This window comes from Salmo trutta, unplaced genomic scaffold, assembly GCF_901001165.1.
Source record: "Salmo trutta unplaced genomic scaffold, fSalTru1.1, whole genome shotgun sequence".
NCBI classification, from domain to species: Eukaryota; Metazoa; Chordata; class Actinopteri; order Salmoniformes; family Salmonidae; genus Salmo; species Salmo trutta.
In genome coordinates, this window is record NW_021822962.1 from 1,866,513 (window position 1) to 1,887,364 (window position 20,852).

General features: G+C 42.4%; 1 long non-coding RNA gene and 1 pseudogene across 3 annotated transcripts; one reads left to right on the forward strand and one right to left on the reverse strand.

The window, feature by feature from the left end:
- Positions 1-106: 106 nt before the first annotated feature.
- LOC115187690 (uncharacterized) lies at positions 107-2,760 on the reverse strand. Of its 3 annotated transcripts, none has more exons than XR_003876113.1 (5): positions 2,459-2,760; positions 2,174-2,334; positions 1,697-1,978; positions 616-1,462; positions 107-507 (listed from the first exon to the last, which is right to left on the reverse strand). It is a non-coding gene; the product is annotated as an uncharacterized LOC115187690 (long non-coding RNA). The 3 variants fall into 3 exon arrangements; XR_003876114.1 differs by having other exon boundaries at positions 616-1,109; positions 1,335-1,462; positions 1,697-2,334; XR_003876112.1 differs by having other exon boundaries at positions 1,697-2,334.
- Positions 2,761-12,849: 10,089 nt separating this feature from the next.
- On the forward strand, positions 12,850-18,687 carry LOC115187669 (RNA-binding protein 12B-like; annotated as a pseudogene).
- Positions 18,688-20,852: the final 2,165 nt, after the last annotated feature.

A 20,852-nucleotide genomic window follows, 5' to 3' on the forward strand; every position in this document is an offset into this window, starting at 1 on the left:
TGAGTGGTACCAGGGCTCTATGCTAACTTTTTCCCCAAGGAGTACATGTGCTTCTAAATGTAAAAAAATGTAGAAGCACACAAATAAATTTAGGAGCACAATGAAAAATGTTCAAGTAACACAGAGTTTATTAATAAACAATTTATTACATCCATATTTATACTGCATGAGTGTACTAAGGGACACACATCTGTGCAACAGCACATACCACCAAAATCACACATTGACCCATGGCTACTAGACGCAAAGGATATAAGTTGTCCAGCTGCTTCTGTATGTTGGCCGTCTGGCATGCTTAGAGGTCAGCCAGCGGTCCACGGCAGGAGTGTGATCCAACTCCTCGACAGAAGACCCCTCCAGGCTGATCCTCATTAGGTTTTCGGTGTTGGAGACCCCAAGGCAGCTTCTTGTCGAATTCTTAATCCAGTTCTGCACAGAGAAGCCTCGCTCACACTGGGTGGCTGTAATGGGCAGCACCAGCAGAAGCTGCACCAACTCCACTATGTTCTAGGGAAAAGATGATTTCTTTCAATTTAATTTAAATCTTACCATTAACTTATCAAAATCAACCATAGAAGGATACCTTACATAACCACTCAGGACTGTTAAGTCTACCTTGTAATCGTGCCTGTAGGGGTCCTTTGTCAACATGGTCTCCCACATGCCACTGTAAGACTTGTCTTTGAAATTGTGGCTGACCAGGCTATTCAGCCCTTGCCACTCATCCTGGATTGCAGCCATGTTGCACCCCGATCTGCAGGATTTAACAGTGCAAGTGAGTTTGCAAATATGCAAACATAACATTGTCTCATATGGCAATGCAGTGTCAAATAAATTCTTATCTCTCTAGAGGCTCCTTGAAATGCCTCATCAGGTCTGCCACACCATCATTGCCAAAGGTGAGAAGGCTGGCCTGGTCTTCTGGCCATGTGTCAGGGTTAAGCACTCTGAAAGACCACTGGGGTCTGGACACCCGCATCCTTCAGCAAACCACCAAACCTGGCTTTGAGATCATCCACGCCGATGTTGATGGCCACCTCCATGTGCTGCTTCAGCTAGGGATTGGTGAGGTCCATGAAGCCTTTCAGATTACCCTTCAGTGTTATACCCTTTAACAGAAATAACACACACACACACAAACAATGAAATGTCTGGCCATTTGTCTGTCTCCCATAAAAAAATTTTAAAGACTTCTCCACTGCATTTCCCTCCTTCTCTTCAAATCGTTCTATTGGGCAACAAATACATTGATTCTCACACTGAGAATCTGTCTTAATCATCAATTTTAATAATCGATTTCTCTTGCATCCTAACAAGCTCTCATCCTAACACACCTGGAATCTCCTCTCATCACCCTGCTGCTGAGCAAGCATGGTCTGGATCTTCTCCAGCATGTCTCCTGCCTTTGCCTTAAGCTTTAGTGCTTCCAGTCTGGTCACTGTCTTCCTCAACTCTGACGTGGCTTGGGGGAGGATCAGGTCATTTCTTTGCAGGGTGAGGCTAAGTGAGGATAGCTCCTCAAACATGTCAGAGAAAATGGCAGAATACACGAGTGCATTCTCCATTTCCCGCTTTATCTGTTAAGTAGTGAGTAAAACTATCACCTGTAAATTACTTGATTCTGAAAGTTCATTTGAGTCTTGAACCTATTTTTTTTAAAACTAGTGTGGTATTACATTTCCTGTGTAAAACTGACCATCTTTGCCCGCCCTTGTACTTCCGCTGTTGTTGATGTGTTGCAAAACAATGTAGTACTGGCCTTAGTCAGCTGCAAGGTCCTTGGGCATGGGGGATCCAGCGAGTTCCCTTGACGCTAGACGGTGTGCAAATATCCACATCGAGCTCTTGCCCGAGAACATAGAGCTCTCGTTTGGATTTTCCGCTGAAGTGATACTTTTTCCATATCAGATTCAGAAGATCTTACACGACAGACACATTTGGCTCTTTCTTCTGAATGGTCAGTATTGCCAGCTCTAGCCTGTGAAAGTCAGAACAGAATCTTCCAAACAATTCAACTCCCCATCTCTTGTGCCAACAGAAAACAATAATTCTGTGGTATTTACCATTCCAGCACTTAGCGCACACACAGACACACACTGTATTGTTTAACATTCTCTGCTAGCAAATAAAACTAAATCAGATCATTTATTAGTTACAAATCTATGTGGCATACAGTGGATTGGGATTATATGCCCCCCTGCCTCTCTGCAAGTGGTCAATCACTCCCCCTGGTGGCACCATCTGCCCTGAAGGAGATGCACTTCTTCATCCATGACCCTCCATCCTCCTCTGGGCAAACAGCACAAAATGCGGCCTTGGTGGCATCCAAAACACCTCGAATGGACAACACAAAAAAACAATTACACAAAAGTATTTCTTAGAATTTAGTTTGTATCTCCATTATGAATAATGATTAATCTTTACACAAAAATAAAGCCTATAAAGAGAAACAATTTACCAATGGCATGGGAGTGTTCCGAGGTCGGTTGTCCGACCAAATTTGACCAAACGTTCTTTCGAAATGTAGTATGGTATGTTTATTTTCAGCTGTCTCCTCTTCTCCTCAGACAGCAGCACTTGCCTCATCAAGGCTGCTGACACCGTGCGTTATGGTGTCTTAACAGGTACAGATCTCTGCACTGGTTATGCCGCCGCGAGATGTTATGTTTCGCTGCGCTATATCTCTTTTCAGATGCGCGTTTCCTGACACGATGGACGAGTTTCCCGCCTGTTTCTCCCTTCTACAATATTTGCCGAACATGACATTGATTTCTAACTCTAGCCATGGGAACATTTTGAGCCAATTCGCATTGAATCTATATGTTCTCCCTCCGCCGGCTACAGTGGACGTTGAAGTGACAGAGGGGGTCACGGTAGCTTCGCTAACGTAATCTCCCTCGCCTGATTACTCTTTCTCCTCGTCTCTTTTTCGCTTAAAATAAAATTGAATGGGCGTCATTTTTAGCGATGTCTGCATGTTAATTTATAGCATATACCGATACTTTTTTCCAGTGTTGTTCACCTTTCTCTCACTCTGACTGGACTGCGTCATCACTGAAAAGCCTACTGTGGTTGGCGCATGCCGCTTGTGGGAAGAAAAAAAATAGATTACGGTAGGTTGTAATCTTTACTCGCACACTGTGCTCGTAAATATTTTTTTCGGTTAGCACAAATCTATTTTTAGGGGCAAATGCGAGTGAAATACTCGCACTGTCGAGCCCTATACCTTTTACAGAATGTTCTGAGTTGTTATGATACGCTATTTAAACCCACTAGGTTACAATGAACATTGGGGCGAGGAGAGTAATAGTTTACTCCAGCAGACGATGGAGGTGGAGAGAAAGATTAATTACTATGGTGGAATCGGTGCTACTTCACAGCCTGAGTGGGGGCACAGGATCTGGTGGGTAAACATGGGACCTGTCCCAAATGACACCCTGTTCTCTATGTAGTGCCCTACCTTTGACTAGTGTTCATAGAGATATAGGGCTCTACTCAAAGAAGTGCACTTCATAGGGAAACATTTGAGATGCAGGCATGGCTCAAGCATAAGGAATGTATTTATAAAGCACTTCTTACATCAGCTGATTTCTCAAAGTGCTGTACAGAAACCCAGCCTAAAACCCCAAACAGCAAGCAATGCAGGTGTAGAAGCACGGTGGCTAGGAAAAACTCCCTAGAAAGGCCAGAAACTAGGAAGAAGCAGGTCCCAGCAGGTCTGGGACAGGTAGCACGTCTGGTGAACAGGTCAGGGTTCCATAGCCGCAGGCAGAACAGTTGAAACTGGAGCAGCAGCACGGCCAGGTGGACTGGGGACAGCAAGGAGTCATCAGGCCAGGTAGTCCTGAGGCATGGTCCTAGGGCTCATGTCCTCCTAGAGAGAGAGAGAAAGAGAGAGAGAGAATTAGAGAGAGCATACTTAAATTCACACAGTACACCGGATAAGACAGGAGAAATACTCCAGATATAACAGACTGACCCTAGCCCCCCGACACATAAACTACTGCAGCATAAATACTGGAGGCTGAGACGGGAGGGGTCGGGAGACACTGTGGCCCCGTCCGACGACACCCCCGGACATGGCCAAACGGGCAGGATATAACCCCACCCACTTTGCCAAAGCACAGCCCCTCTTGGGACCTAGAACAATCATCTCTGTTTTGTCCAAGTTTAAAAGTAGAACATTTGCAGCCATCCACTTCTTTATGTCTGAAACACTGGCTTCCAGTGAGGGCAATTTTGGGGCTTCACCATGTTTCATAGAAATGTACAGCTGTGTGTCATCCGCATAGCAGTGAAAGTTAACATTACGTTTCTGAATGACATCACCAAGAGGTAAAACATATAGTGAAAACAATAGTGGTCCCAGAACGGAACCTTGAGGAACACTGACATTTACAGTCGATTTGTCAGAGGACAAACCATCCACAGAGACAAACTGATATCTTTCCGACAGATAAAATCTAAACCAGGCCAGAACTTGTCCGTGTAGACCAATTAGGGTTTCCAATCTCTCAAAAAGAATGTGGTGGTCGATTGTATCAGAAGCAGCACTAAGGTCTAGGAGCACGAGGACAGATGCAGAGCCTCGGTCTGACGCCATTAAAAGGTCATTTACCACCTTCACAAGTGCAGTCTCAGTGCTATGATGGGTTCTAAAACCAGACTGAAGCATTTCGTATACATTGTTTGTCTTCAGGAAGGCTGTGAGTTGCTGCGCAACAGCTTTTTCTAACATTTTTCAGATGAATGGGAGATTCGATATAGGCTGATAGTTTTTAAAATATTTTCTGGTTCAAGGTTTGGCTTTTTCAAGAGAGGCTTTATTACTGCCACTTTTAGTGAGTTTGGTACACATCCGGTGGATAGAGAGCCGTTTATTATGTTCAACATAGGAGGGCCAAGCACAGGAAGCAGCTCTTTCAGTAGTTTAGTTGGAATAGGGTCCAGTATGCAGCTTGAAGGTTTAGCAGCCATGATTATTTTCATCATTGTGTCAAGAGATATAGTACTAAAACACTTTAGTGTCTCCCTTGATCCTAGGTCCTGGCAGAGTTGTGCAGACTCAGGACAACAGAGCTTTGGAGGAATACGCAGATTTAAAAAGGAGTCTGTAATTTGCTTTCTAATGATCATGATCTTTTCCTCAAAGAAGTTAATGAATTTATCACTGCTGAAGTGAAAGCCATCCTCTCTTGGGGAATGCTGATTTTTAGTTAGCTTTGCGACAGTATCAAAAAGAAATGTAGGATTGTTCTTATTTTCCTCAATTAAGTTGGAAAAATAGGATGATCGAGCAGCAGTGAGGGCTCTTCGATACTGCACGGTACTGTCTTTCCAAGCTAGTCGGAAGACTTCCAGTTTGGTGTGGCGCCATTTCCGTTCCAATTTTCTGGATGCTGGCTTCAGAGCTCGGGTATTTTCTGTATACCAGCGAGCTAGTTTCTTATGACAAATGTTTTTTGTTTTTAGGGGTGCGACTGCATCTAGGGTATTGCGCAAGGTTAAATTGAGTTCCTCAGTTAGGTGGTTAACTGATTTTTGTACTCTGACGTCCTTGGGTAGGCGGAGGGAGTCTGGAAGGGCATCTAGGAATCTTTGGGTTGTCTGAGAATTTATAGCACGACATTTGATGATCCTTGGTTGGGGTCTGAGCAGATTATTTGTTGCAATTGCAAACGTAATAAAATGGTGGTCCGATAGTCCAGGATTATGAGGAAAAACATTAAGATCCACAACATTTATTCCATGGGACAAAACTAGGTCCAGAGTATGACTGTGGCAGTGAGTAGGTCCGGAGACATGTTGGACAAAACCCACTGAGTCGATGATGGCTCCGAAAGCCTTTTGGAGTGGGTCTGTGGACTTTTCCATGTGAATATTAAAGTCACCAAAAATTAGAATATTATCTGCTATGACTGCAAGGTCCGATAGGAATTCAGGGAACGCTGTATATGGCGCAGGAGGCCTGTAAGCAGTAGCTATAAAAAGAGATTGAGTAGGCTGCATAGATTTCATGACTAGAAGTTCAAAAGACGAAAACGTTGTTTTTTTTTGTAAATTGAAATTTGCTATCATAAATGTTAGCAACACAGAGGTCAGTGAACAGTAAGGGCCAGTTTCGCAGACACAGATTAAGCCTAGTCCTGGACTAAACAACACAGTCAATGTAGAATCTCTATTGAAATAGCTTTGTAGTCCAGGACTGAACGTATTGTCTGGGAAACTGGCCCTGATGGTGTGTAGTCGCGATCTTCAGAGAAATGTCCTTTATGCTGATAGGAAACGTCTAGTCATCTAGGCAGCATAACATAATTGACAATGATGAGTTTGCTGAATGTTTGTGCTGTCATTGTTCCAGGGCTCAGTTTCAAGCTGTGTGAGGAGATCCGTGACACGTTTCCCGCCGGTCACATTTTGACTGTATCAGTGGCGCCGCACCAAAGTGAAGAGAGTCCCGTTCAACACTACAACACACTGCTGAGTTTAGCCTCACTGCAAAGGTCTTCTTTGAGTCAAAAGTAGCCTTCATTGCCCAATAATACTAAACACAAAAGGAATACCAAATGTGTAGTTTTGAGTCAGCCCTGGGCCTGTATTCATAAAGCTTTAGTAGGACTGCTGATCTAGGATTAGGTCCTCCCTGTCCATAATAATCTGATTCAACATCAAATGATATTTTATTGGTCGCATACACATATTTAGTAGAGGTTATTGCGGATGTAGGTAAATGCTTGTGTTCCTAGCTCCAAAAGTTCAGTAATATCTAGCTATTCACATCCGTACACACAAATCTAAAATAATGGAATTAATAAAAGTATAAATGTGTGATGGGATATAGAGACATTATGGACAGTATGTGGATAGAATATTTAGTATATCGAGAACATGTAGGGTAGGGTAGGATAGAATAGTGACTATGATCTAAAAGGCAAAACTGATCCTTGATCAGCACTTTGAGAAGTTTTATGAATACGGGCCCTGGTCCTCTCCTGCCTGCAGGTCTGCTGACAGTGTGCTCCTGTTTCATAATGACCCGGTCCTGACCCCGAGCCCAGGCCCTACAGAGGGCGCTCATGAGCACATCATCCTCTCTCTCTCTCTCTCTCTCTCTCTCTCTCTCTCTCTCTCTCTCTCTCTCTCTCTCTCTCTCTCTCTCTCTCTCTCTCTCTCTGTTGTTCCACCAGCAGCAGAATCCCTCTCTGTGATGAATACACACATCGCCTCATGCATGGCTAGACTACTGCTGCCTGTCCACAGCCTCACCACAGTCAGGTAGGTACACATAGTCAGACAATAGGTTTGTATCCCAAATGGCACCTTATTCCCTATATAGTGCACTACTTTTGAACATAGCCCTTGTCAAAAGTAGTGCACTATGTAGGGAACAGGGTTCCATTTGGGATGCATCCCAAGGACAATGACTACATTGTGATAGAAGGGCAATACGTTCTACTCTGCTGGCCACAGCATTTTGTTGCTACTGCCTTGTATTAAATACATGTCAATTCAATTGTCCCTCAGTGTAAATTGCTGATGTTGGTGGTTTCTCCAGTGGCCTGACTTTAGGTGTGGAGCCCTGGGAACTGATTAGGTCTGTGTGCCCTTTACCTGCAGCCAAACTCCCTTTACCCTTTACCTGCAGCCAAACTATGATGTCGATCTGATAGACTTATTGTAAAATCTCATGTCTTTATTACATTGTAATTACATGTGTAAGTACAGTGTTTGGATGGATCAGTTGAATTGTTTAATACATAGGGAATTGCTGTCCTCTCAGCAAAAGTGTTTGTTTATGTCCGAATGGCACCCTTCTATTTATAGTGGACTACTTTTGACTAGAGCCCCCACAGGTCTCTGGTGAAAAGTAGTGCACTACACAGGGAGCAGGGTGCCATTTGGAACTTACCCTGTATGCATTGTGATGCCTCCCCCACTTCAGTGAGAAGACTCGCTGGGAATCCTTGGCCAGCTGCACCCTCCAGCCTGTTCCTCAGCTTTCCCCCACAGGGAAATCTGTATCCTTTGTCAAACTTTTGTCCAGATTCAACTCCAATTGCCGTTTTTAAGATCAATGGTGATTTTTTTTTTTATGGCAAATTTGCCCTAAAATCAATAGGCCTGTGTTTGGAAATCTCTCACACCGAAGTCATAGACTGTTCTCTCTGCTACCGCACGGCAAGTGGTACCAATGCACCAAGTCTGGAACCAACAGCACCCTGAACAGCTTCTACCCCCAAGCCATAAGACTGCTAAATAGCTAATCAAATGGCTCCCTGCAGTGACCCTATTTTGCACTGACTCTATGCACACATACTGGACTCTACCCACACACTCACACATACTTACACTGACGCCCTAATGCACACACACACACATGCGCTGTTGCTACTGTCTTATATATATCCTGTTGCCTAGTAACGTGACCCCAACCTATATGTACAGTACATAGTAGAGGTCGACCGATTAATCGGAATGGCCGATTAATTAGGGCCGATTTCAAGTTTTCATAACAATCGTAAGTCGGTATTTTTGGACACCGATTTGGCCGATTTCTTTTTTTATTTATTTTTACACCTTTATTTAACTAGGCAAGTCAGTTAAAAACTCATTCTTATTTTCAATGACGGCCTAGGAACGGTGGGTTAACTGCCTTGTTCAGGGGCAGAACGAAAGATTTTTACCTTGTCAGCTTAGTGATTCAATCTTGCAATCTTGCAACCTTACGGTTAACTAGTCCAACGCTCTAACCACGAGGAGCCTGCCTGTTACGCGAATGCAGTAAGAAGCTAAGGTAAGTTGCTAGCTAGCATTAAACTTATCTTATAAAAAACAATCAATCAATCATAATCACTAGTTAACTACACATGGTTGATGATATTACTAGTTTATCTAGCCTGTCCTGCGTTGCATATAATCGCTTAGGTACACGTTGCTCCAACGTGTACCTAACCATAAACATCAATGCCTTTCTTAAAATCAATACTCAACTATATATTTTGAAACCTGCATATTTAGTTAATATTGCCTGCTAACATGAATTTCTTTTAACTAGGGAAAATGTGTCACTTCTCTTGTAACAGAGTCAGGGTATATGCAGCAGTTTGGGCTGCCTGGCTCGTTGTGAACTGTGTGAAGACTATTTCTTCTTAACAAAGACAGCCGACTTCGTCAAACGGGGGATGATTTAACAAAAGCGCAGTTTCGAAAAAAGCACAATCGTTGCACGAATGTACCTAACCATAAACACCAATGCCTTTCTTAAAATCAATACAGAAAAGTATATATTTTTAAACCTGCATATTTAGCTAAAAGAAATCCAGGTTAGCAGGCAATATTAACCAGGTGAAATTGTGTCACTTCTCTTGCGTTCATTGCACGCAGAGTCAGGGTATATGCAACAGTTTGGGCCGCCTGGCTCGTTGCGAACTAATTTGCCAGAATTGTACGTAATTATGACATAACATTGAAGGTTGTGCAATGTAACAGGAATATTTACACTTATGGATGCCACCCGTGTGTGTTTATTATATTATAATTAAGTCTATGATTTGATAGAGCAGTCTGACTGAGCGATGGTAGGCACCAGCAGGCTAGTAAGCATTCATTCAAACAGCACTTTCGTGCGTTTTGCCAGCAGCTCTTCGCAATGCTTCAAGCATTACGCTGTTTATGACTTCAAGCCTATCAACTCCCTAGATTAGGCTGGTGTAACCGATGTGAAAGGGCTAGCTAGTTAGCGGGGTGCGTGCTAATAGCGTTTCAAACGTCACTCGCTCTGAGACTTAGAGTAGTTGTTCCCCTTGCTCTGCATGGGTAATGCTGCTTCGAGGGTGGCTGTTGTCGATGTGTTCCTGGTTCGAGCCCAGGTAGGAGTGAGGAGAGGGACGGAAGCTATACTGTTACACTGGCAATACTAAAGTGCCTATAAAGACATCCAATAGTCAAATGTATATGAAATACAAATCGTATAGAGAAAAATAGTCCTATAATTCCTATAATAACTACAACCTAAAACATCTTACCTGGGAATATTGAAGACTCATGTTAAAAGGAACCACCAGCTTTCATATGTTCCCATGTTCTGAGCAAGGAACTTAAACGTTAGCTTTCTTACATGGCATATATTGCACTTTTACTTTCTTCTCCAACACTTTTTGTTTTTGCATTATTTAAACCAAATTGAACATGTTTCATTATTTATTTGAGGCTAAATTGATTTTATTGATGTATTAAGTTAAAATAAGTGTTCATTCAGTATTGTTGTAATTGTCATTATTACAAATACATTTTAACAAATCGTCCGATTAATCAGTATCGGCTTTTTTTGGTCCTCCAATAATCGGTATCGGCGTTGAAAAATCATAAACGGTCGACCTCTAGTACATAGCTACCTCGTACCCCTGCACATCAACTCAGTACTGGTACTCCTTGTATATAGCCATGATATTTTCTACTCCCTGTATATAGCCATGATATTTTCTACTCCCTGTATAAAGCCATGATATTTTCTACTCTCTGTATATAGCCATGTTATTTTCTACTCCCTGTAAATAGCCATGTTATTTTCTACTCCCTGTAAATAGCCATGTTATTATCTACTCTCTGTAAATAGCCATGTTATTATCTACTCTCTGTAAATAGCCATGTTATTTTCTACTCCCTGTAAATAGCCACGTTATTTTCTACTCCCTGTAAATAGCCATGTTATTATCTACTCTCTGTAAATAGCCATGTTATTATCTACTCTCTGTAAATAGCCATGTTATTTTCTACTCTCTGTTTATAGCCATGTTATTTTCTACTCTCTGTATATAGATAGCCATGTTATTTTCTACTCCCTGTATATAGATAGCCATGTTATTTTCTACTCCCTGTATATAGATAGCCATGTTATTTTCTACTCCCTGTATATAGATAGCCATGTTATTTTCTACTCCCTGTATATAGATAGCCATGTTATTTTCTACTCCCTGTATATAGATAGCCATGTTATTTTCTACTCCCTGTATATAGATAGCCATGTTATTTTCTACTCCCTGTATATAGATAGCCATGTTATTTTCTACTCCCTGTATATAGATAGCCATGCTATTTTCTACTCTCTGTATATAGATAGCCATGTTATCTTCACTGTGTATTTATTTAATCCTCGTGTCACTATTTCTAATTATTTTTTATTTGTTTTTATCTTTTAACTCATTGCATTGTTGGAAAAGGACACGTAAGCATTTCACTGTTGTTTACAGAGCATGTAAAATAATAAATGGATTAGATATCTTATCCCATCTTTATTTCCCTTAACTGTGCTCTCAGTATAGAAGCCTGGCAGTGTTGGCTGTGGCCAGAGGCAACAAGGGTGGCTATTTCCTCATGTCCAATGCACTTCAGAAGTTGAAAAAAGGGCTCTTGGAACCCTTTTCCCCTTGACCACTGGACTGGTGAGCAATATGCCTGTCATATGATACAAATGAGATATATGATTGGAAGATGCTATTTAACATAAAGAAGTACCCTAGATTTGAGATGACACACGAGCCATGATAACATCAGAGTCCTGTTTTATGAAGTGGGATGTTTATTTAAGGCACCCGCCCTCAGTTGAATGCATTCAGTTGTACAACTGACTTGGTATGCCTTGGGGATATTGCATCAGAATAGAAGGTTCTGGATAATATGAGCCTTTGATTGAATTAACTTAGAGAAGAAATGTATTTGATGAAATAAAAATGTATATCCTAAAATAGTTGTCTGATTTAACCCTTATCAATTAGTGAGTTTTTTTTCTTCGTGTTTGATTCCAGACCCTTTGAACAAGGTGGGAGACGCCCCTTCCTCTCGCCTCCTCAGTGTCTGCTCCAATCACAGCAGTGTTTCCTGCCTGTTTGGCCACGTTGTGCAGCCTGCTGTGGAGATGCTGCAAGCAAGGGCCTACCTGCACTGGTACCAGCAATATGGTGTGGAGGAGCTGGACTTTCAGCAGGCTTTGGACGCATGCTCAGCTGTCATGCAGGAATATGACACTCAGTGACATCCTGTTAGGGCTGCTAATAAAAAGTCAAGCAGCTGTCTGTCATATATGTCTGAAGAATGATGGCAGTGTTGGAATGGAAACCAGTCATAAGGTCAACTTAACACTTGTGTGAAGTGGACATGATGAAGCACTATGGACTTCAATTCAGAGCCATAGAAGTAGGTTATGGCTTTGCTTCAATGGTCATTGTACTCTCAAATATTCCCAATTGTTTTTTTGTTTTTTTTAATCCTTTTTCCTGTCTCAGGTGTTGGATGATATTAAATATTTAATTTGTAATAAAATGTGTATTTCAGATGTCTCACAAATGAATAGCCCATAAAGTAAACCATCTCCCCCAAAGGACATGGGCGGAACAATCTCCATATTTTGTTCTTCAGTCACTCTGGCGGGCAGGCCGCAAGCAATGTTGGCAGTTGAGGAATATTGGGACAGGGATACAGAAAGGTGGATTTCTGAGGAGGAATTTGAGGAAGATGGTGATACAAAATGGAGATTGGGTGTTGAAGGTTGGTGTCAAGTGTGAACAGAGTGAGCTGCGTTCTGGAGTGTGTTATTTCATAGTTGTGATGGCTTCCCTATTATTCTACAATGTAGAAAATAGTAAAAATAAAGAAAATCCCTTGAATGAGTAGGTGTGTCCAAATTTGGACTGGTACTGTGTGTGTGTGTGTGTGTGTGTGTGTGTATATATATATATATATATATATATATATATATATATATATATATATATACACACACACACTAACGCAAAGTAGGTGGCGACATGCACAAACAAAATGTGTGAACGCCATGATGCCAAAGAAGAAGAAATTACACGCGAGATCTGCTTACTTCTCCCTCTAGGTTTCCGTATTTCCAAACGTGTTTGAAACTCGAAGGGCAAAATGTATTCTTTCCTGCCATCCTTTAGTTTTTTTTGTCAAATTTTATAAGAAATAACTTTTTCTCTCGCTGCCTGTGTAAGTTCTCTCTTAGGTATGACTCTTGGGATGGAATTATCATGCTAGTGTAGCGTTATTTTACGAGTAGCCAGGCTGCAAGGCCCTGCTAGCTAGCGTTGTTAGCTACGCTAGCTGCCATGTAACTAGCTAACGTTAAATTGCGACGTTTTTATAATAATTCAGTTTTTAGTGTTGTATGGTGTATTTTGCTTGTGCGTTTTCTTAGGTAAATAAAACGCGGACAATGTGGGTGTTCAGCTGTGAACTAACCGGCTATCATACACAGTGGCTAGCTAGCTAACGTTAGGAACCCTGCTATGGTGGGCTGTGTGCTAATTTCCTCAAGTAATGGCATAGCTTTTGGTTTTTCTAGCTAGTTTCACGTATCCTGATTGTTCTAGCCAGATGTGTGTCTCGCACTGGTTGCTTTGTGACGGTTCTCTTCTCTGCATTTAACTTGGCTTATTAAATGAAATGTCGCCGTCCAATTATGTTAATGTCGGTTGATTATGAAACCCTGAATCACAGTGTGCGACTGGGAATGGACATTTTTATATCGCGCGCCGTAAAAAGTCCTCTATCTAGTTTACACAAATTATATTTTTAAAGGTGTCAGTATATGTTTGCGTTAAATTGACCAATGGCGTGTGTGTGCTCGACATTAAATGTATTTTGTGGCATGACGTTGTTTTGACTAGTATCAGTCACAGTAGGGTACCATTTTTAGCTCTGCTGGGTGCGGGGTTTCTTTTTGATTTGTACAGCAGAACGACCAATCATGCTCAAGTATGCCAGCTATTACTCTTATGCCTATGGTGCATTTCCAATAGACTTTACCCCGGTGTTTGGACTGAAGTCATAAGACTTGTTTTTTCCACCTCTGAGGCCTGGCCCCAAAAAATCTAAAGGTCTTGGGCCGTGAACCTACTCAGACTTGGGGCCAGACCTGGGAAAGTTTGACTTGTTTTCCCCGAACATGGTTAACACACCTCACGGAGTAACTGTTCCAAGTCCTTAGCCGTAGTGATGGAAACACTTTCCTTATTAGTAATACACCAGGGTGTATGGACTGGAGTAACAACACTGCCGTATTAGAAAAGCCCATATCTGACTCTCTGTGGACTGATGCATATCAAAGAAAAGGATTAAAGGCACGGACTGAAAGCACGGGGTGGCACAATTCTATCCAGGCGGAGCGGTCGGTGGTTCTCGTGCACATGGAAGCCGCTCAGCCAGAGAAAATAGGATTCTGCTCTTATTTTTCAAGGGGTGCCGTTGCTGACCAATCACAGTAGAACATGTATCCTGCGTGGTGATACATCAACACTTACATCCAACAGCGGGATCAGCTAACTTGCCTGCTGGCAAACACTTGTCAGTTTAGAGTCACGTTTAACAATACCATTGTTTCCCCCCTAATCCATTTTTGGATTTATCGTTTCTGTTGCGTGTAAATGCTTTTTTATGAATGCTTATAGCGTTTCTTCGTTCGTACGTCGATAATGTTTATTTCGTTGCTATGGTCACAGTCTTTGGAACAGCTGCCGGAGACACTAGCCGCTTTGATTTCAGGGACAAGTGGTGTACTCAGAGGGGTACTAGACCATATTCCGCTGTCCGAAAAGTGCTTAACTATGTCCATGGCTAATGTCATTCCCCCTTTATTAATTATGGTGTATGGTATGTCGAGATGTAGGCCTAATGATTGATGGGTTATTGCTAGATATTAAGTATCTACAGAGATTGGTTAATGCTGTGCCTTTCGTTTTTTTGTGGTTTGGGTATTCTGATGGTCTGAATATATGCCTGTTTCTGATATAGATTGGAGAGTTTGTGGCAAATACAAAATTTCATGCCAGCGACGCAGAGAAGAAATACACTATATATACAAAAGTATGTGGATACACCTTCAAATTAGTGGATTTTGTCATTTCAGCCACACCCGTTGCAGACAGGTGTATAAAATCGAGCACATGGCCGAGCAGCCGCACACGAACCTAAGATCACCATGCGCAATGCCAAGTGTCAGCTGGAGTGGCGTAAAGCTCGCCGCCATTGGACTCGAGCAGTGGAAATGCTTCTCTGGCGCGATGAATCACGCTTCACCATCTGGCAGTCCGATGGACAAATCTGGGTTTGGCGGATGCCAGGAGAACCCTACCTGCCTCATTGCATAGTGCCAACTATAAAGTTTTGGGGGAGGAGGAATAATGGTCTGGGGCTGTTTTTCATGGTTCGGGCTAGGTCTCTTAGTTCCAGTGAAGGGAAATCTTAACACTATAGCATACAATTTCATTCTAGATTATTCTGTGTTTCCAACTTTGTGGAAACAATTTGGGGAAGGCCTTTTCCTGTTTCAGCATGACAATGATTCTGTGCACAAAGTGAGGTCCATACAGAAATGGTTTGTCGTGTGGAAGAACTTGACTGGTCTGCACAGAGCCCTGACCTCAACACCGTTGAACACCTTTGGGATGAATTGGAATGCAGACTGCGAGGCAATCCTAATTGCCCGACCTCACCAATGCTCTTGTGGCTGAATGCAAGCAATTCCCCGCAGAAATGTTCCAACATCTAGTGGAAATCCTTCCCAGAAGACTGGAGGCTGTTATTTCAGCAAAGGGGGGACCAACTCCATATTAATGCCTGTGGTTTTGGAATGACATGTTCGACGAGCAGGTCTCCACATACCTTTGGTCATGTAGTGTATATGTGACTCAACGAAGGAGAATATTGCATGAAACTTGTGAACCTTTTAACACTTGATCCAATTGAATAGTTGTAAAGTGAAGCCTGGAATTGTAGATTGGAAGCCTGCCATTATACTATGGTGAAGGCTCATACCTGATGCATTTAATGTATGCACAGCTGATTGGAGATGGAACAATCCGTGAAAGGGACATCCAGTTTAATGGTTGAACTTTGTCACTCCTGGAGACGACATACTAATCTTTCAGATGTTAGAATCTCCGACTTACCGTTGTTGCCTGTAGGCCTGTACATTTTTTTTATGGTGTTTCCATTTTGTAGTGGCCTAAGTGTCGTATTGGGACCTTCAGATTTGTGCACAGCGTAATCCTTTCAGAACGTTTTCAGTTGCTGTTTTCATTCTCAAGGTGTCACCTGTTTTGGTGATGTTATAGTGGAATGGTCTGGAGAGCATTGGTGAGCTGGACACAGGACTGTTCTGCAATAATGCTATTATGTACCCCTCTGTCTACAGGTGCTGTTGTTTGTGCTGTTGTCGGAATGGCGGTGGTCATCCGTTTACAGGGGCTCAGAATCACTGCAGGTTCTGAGGACGTTCGCAATTTCTTCACTGGCCTCAAAATCCCAGATGGTGGGGTGCACATTATTGGTGGGGAGCATGAGGAGGCTTTCATAATCTTTGCTTCCGATGAAGACGCGAGGCGGGCGATGACCCGTTCAGAGGGATCCATCAAAGGTTCTCAGGTTCGCTTACGGCTGAGCAGCAAATCAGAAATGCAGGCTGTTCTCAAGCAAAGTATAAAACCTGAGGTGACCAAAAAGAGGCCGTATAAGGAAGGTTTCAGAAGACCGGAAAAAGAAGGCAGGAATGAGGAACCTGGAAGAAAAGAGCGCGTGGAGATGGGCAGTAGATCAGTGTCTTACAGTAATGTACGTAGTCACGCCCGAAAGCCTTCCTCACAGCCAAGCAGTCAAGATGACTTGTATTTGCTTATGCAAGGCATGCCTTTTACTACGACCGAAGAGAATGTGAGAAATTTCTTTGACGGATTAGTGTTGGAGGACATTATTATGATGAGAAATGATCGCGGCCAACCAAATGGGAAAGGAATTGTCAAGTTCGAATCCAGACTGGATGCTAGAGAGGGTCTGAAAAGAGATCGGCATTACATTGGAGCGAGGTTTGTGGAACTCTATGCAAGCTCAGAAGAGCAGTGGTTTAAGGCAGGTGGTGGTGTGGAACCTGCTAAAGACAGCAGTGGTAAGTTTAGAAGAGGGCCTTCGTCAGCTCACACTGAGAGGTATCCTCCAGACCGTGCTAGGTCTCGCTCACCAGTGGCCTACAGGTCTACAAAGTCCTCTTCTCCTCCCAATGAGGAGTTCTGTGTCTTGGTGGAAAACCTTCCCTACTTAGTGGAGAAGAGGGACATAAAGGAGATCTTCCATCATGCAGACCTCAAGTATGATCAGATCCTTCACCTTCTTGACAGGTATGGATCAGAGACGAGCTCCGTATTTGTGCTGTTCAGAAGCCTGAGGGACTACTGTGCTGCCTTGACTCTTCACAAGCAGAAATTTCTCAAACGAATTGTGTACATCTCTCCTATCTCGAAAGAGAAAATGGTCGCCATGCTAGAATCTGGGTAAAATCCAATGGATGGTGCACCACCCTCTGAAAGGTCTTACAGCAGATCTCAGGAAAGGCTTCCAAGAGAGACCAAGAAGGATGCGTGTGAATCTGAGAAGATTTGCCTGTATGTGCGAAACCTGCCTTTTGACGTGCGCAAAGTTGAGATTGTGGACTTCTTCCTAGGCTTCAGGATCTCAGAGGAGGCTGTTGTTTTGCTGCTTGATCATAAGGGCAATGGGCTTGGAGAGGCTTTGGTGATCTTTCAGACTGAGGTGGAGGCTATGAGGGCACAGTCTCTGAATGGGCAAGGGTTTCTTGGAACAAATGTCATCCTGAAATGCATTTCTCTGGCTCAGATGCGTGAATTTGGTGTTGGTGAACCTGCAGTGACAGAGCAACAGATGGAGAGAAGCTCAGAGAGGTACTTGGCCAGGAACAGTGAGGCGATGTCCCATCTGTACACTGATTACAGGGTCAACCCTGATATAGGCCATCTTCCTATGAACGACCTGCAGGTTCATATTCATGGAGGCAGCAGTCTGGGTCTGGATTCTCACATGATGAAAAACCCTGTTCTGCTTGACAACAGGGGCAATGGCTCTGCTCATAGACATGGAGGCTATGGACCTTCTGCACCGCAGCAGTTTGATGGTCCAACATGCCTGAAACTGGTTAATCTGCCTTGGACTATCAGAATTGAAGAAATCTATGATTTTTGCTTTGGATATCGTGTAATTCCTGGATCGGTCTCATTGCAGTATGACAGCAAAGGGATTCCCAAAGGCTCAGCAACGGTTGTTTTTGAATCTCGCTTGGAGGCGTTAATGGCAGTTGAGGAATTGAGTGGAAGACCAATAGGCAGCAGAAAAGTAAAACTAGTTTTTGTGTGAAATTTGTCCTCCGTATAGAACATGAAAGAACCTTTTTGGGCTTTAAATTGTGACGTTTTAGGAAGAACATCTCGGACTGTATTTGGTTAGTTTGGTGGTTCCAACAGATGGCGACTGAACCATTTTTTATTTTAAAAATACTGTGTGTGTGTGTGTGTGTGTGTGTGTGTGTGTGTGTATAGCCTTCTACTCCATGTGTAACGGACAAACCTTTTCTGTTTTTTCCCCCCTTAAAGAATAACAATTGTTTATTTGTATTTTGCCCATCGCCTGCTTGCTATGTAGCCTGTTTCTGAAGCTTTTTCTTTTAGTGAAATTTGCCTGAAATTGTATTTTCTTTAACAGCTGGGTGAAGGTAGAACTTAATTTTGCAACTATTATTTGTTGAAATGTTTATTGCATTATATAGTGTAAAAGTTGTCCATTAAACTTAGTGGAAATTCTTTGATTAAAATGCATCATGTTATCGTCTTTGAAGATTGTCTAAGATGTTTTGTTGTATGATAAATACTGCATTGCCCATGGTCCTATATATATTTTTTCCTGTGGTCAATCTGGTGGTCTTTGGACTCAGAATGGCCTTGAATGCCATGTTATTTTGCTTTAGCTGGACACACACACTCAAATGGTTAAGTATCTATATATGTTAGGTATTCCCCAACTCATACGCCAAGTTATGCAGGATTTAACACAAGCAAAGGGTGCGACTCTGTCTGCATTAACTCCCTTTTTATTTTATTCTGATGCAGATGTATACATTTTGGTCGTCAGGAGCAGTGAGAATAAAATGTTGAGAATGCAGGAGACTTTCACACTTAACTGAGAATCTGTGAATTGCACCTACATTACTTCCAGCTACCCGATTTCCAGAAGTAACCAAGAGTTGGACTACAGTGAACCATGTTAACTATTCTCACAGAAATGGTTTTCCACTTTAAACCTTGAAGTAATAACTGGGTGGCCGGTAGCCTAGCGGTTAGAGCATTGGGCCAGTAATCAAAAGATCACTGGTTCGAATACCTTGGAGAAGGGCCCTAAGAATTGTCAAGAACTTCGGTTCATTCTGCTACCGCATGGCAAGCTTGGCCTCCCGAGTGGCGCAGCGGTCTAAGGAACTACATCTCAGTGCTTGAGGCATCACTACAGACACCAAGGTTTGAATCCAGGCTGTATCACACCCAGCTGTGATTGGAAGTCCCATGGGGCGGCGCATAATTGGACCAGCATCGTCCGGGTTTGGCCGGTGTAGGCCGTCATTGTAAATAAATATTTGTTCATAACTGACTTGCCTAGTTAAAGGTTAAATATAGTTTTAAAAGCTGTACCGGAGCGCCAAGAAGGGCACCAAAAGGCTCCTGAACAGCTTCTACCCCCAAGCCATAAGACTGCTGAGAAACTCGTACGAACACTTTCTCACATAGCACATGCTGCTGTAACTTTATCCTGATTGCCTAGTCTCTTTTACCCCTACCTACATGTACATATTACCTCAACTACCTCGTACCCCTGCACATTGACTCGGTAACGATACTCCTTGTATATATATATATAGCCTCATTATTATTTTATTGCGTTACTAGTTACTATATTATTTATTTACATATTACCTCAACTACCTCGTACCCCTGCACATTGACTCGGTAATGGTACTCCTTGTGTGTATATATATATATATATATAGCCTCATTATTATTTTATTGCGTTACTAGTTACTATATTATTTATTTACATATTACCTCAACTACCTCGTACCCCTGCACATTGACTCGGTAACGATACTCCTTGTATATATATATATATATATATATAGCCTCATTATTATTTTATTGCATTACTATTTACTTTTTTGTGCTAATCCCCCTTACCTTTTAACTCTGCATTGTTGGGAAAGGGATCGTAAGTAAGCATTTCACGATAAAGTCTACACCTATTGTATTCGGCGCATGTGACAAATACAATTTAGATTTTTGACAAGGTGTCGATGTGCCCTTGAGCAAGGCACTATACCCTAATTTGCTCCAAGGGCGCCGTACTACTATGGCTGACCCTCTAATACAACACATTTCACTGCAGCTATCCGGTATATGTGACAATTTGTTTTATTTGTTAAATCAAATGACTTGATATAAAGTCACCAAAAACACTCACAAACTTTTACAGATGCACAATCGAGAGCATCCTGTCGGACTGTATCACCGCCTGGTACGGCAGCTGCTCCGCCCATAACCGGAAGGCTCTCCAGAGGGTAGTGAGGTCTGCACAACGCATCACCGGGTGCAAACTACCTGCCCTCCAGGACACCTACACCACCCGATGTCACAAGAAGGCCAAAAAGATCATCAAGGACATCAACTCTATACCAACTCTATACCATCTACTGCATCTTGCCTATGCCGTTCTGCCATCACTCATTTATATATTTTTATGTACTGGTACGTATTCATTCCTTTACACTTGTGTGTACAAGGTAGTTGTTGTGAAATTGTTAGGTTATATTACTTGTTAGATATTACTGCATGGTCGGAACTAGAAGCACAAGCATTTCGCTACACTTGCATTAACACCTGCTAACCATGTGTATGTGACAAATACATTTGATTTGATTTGAATATGATAGAGAATACATTTTAGGTGAATGAAAG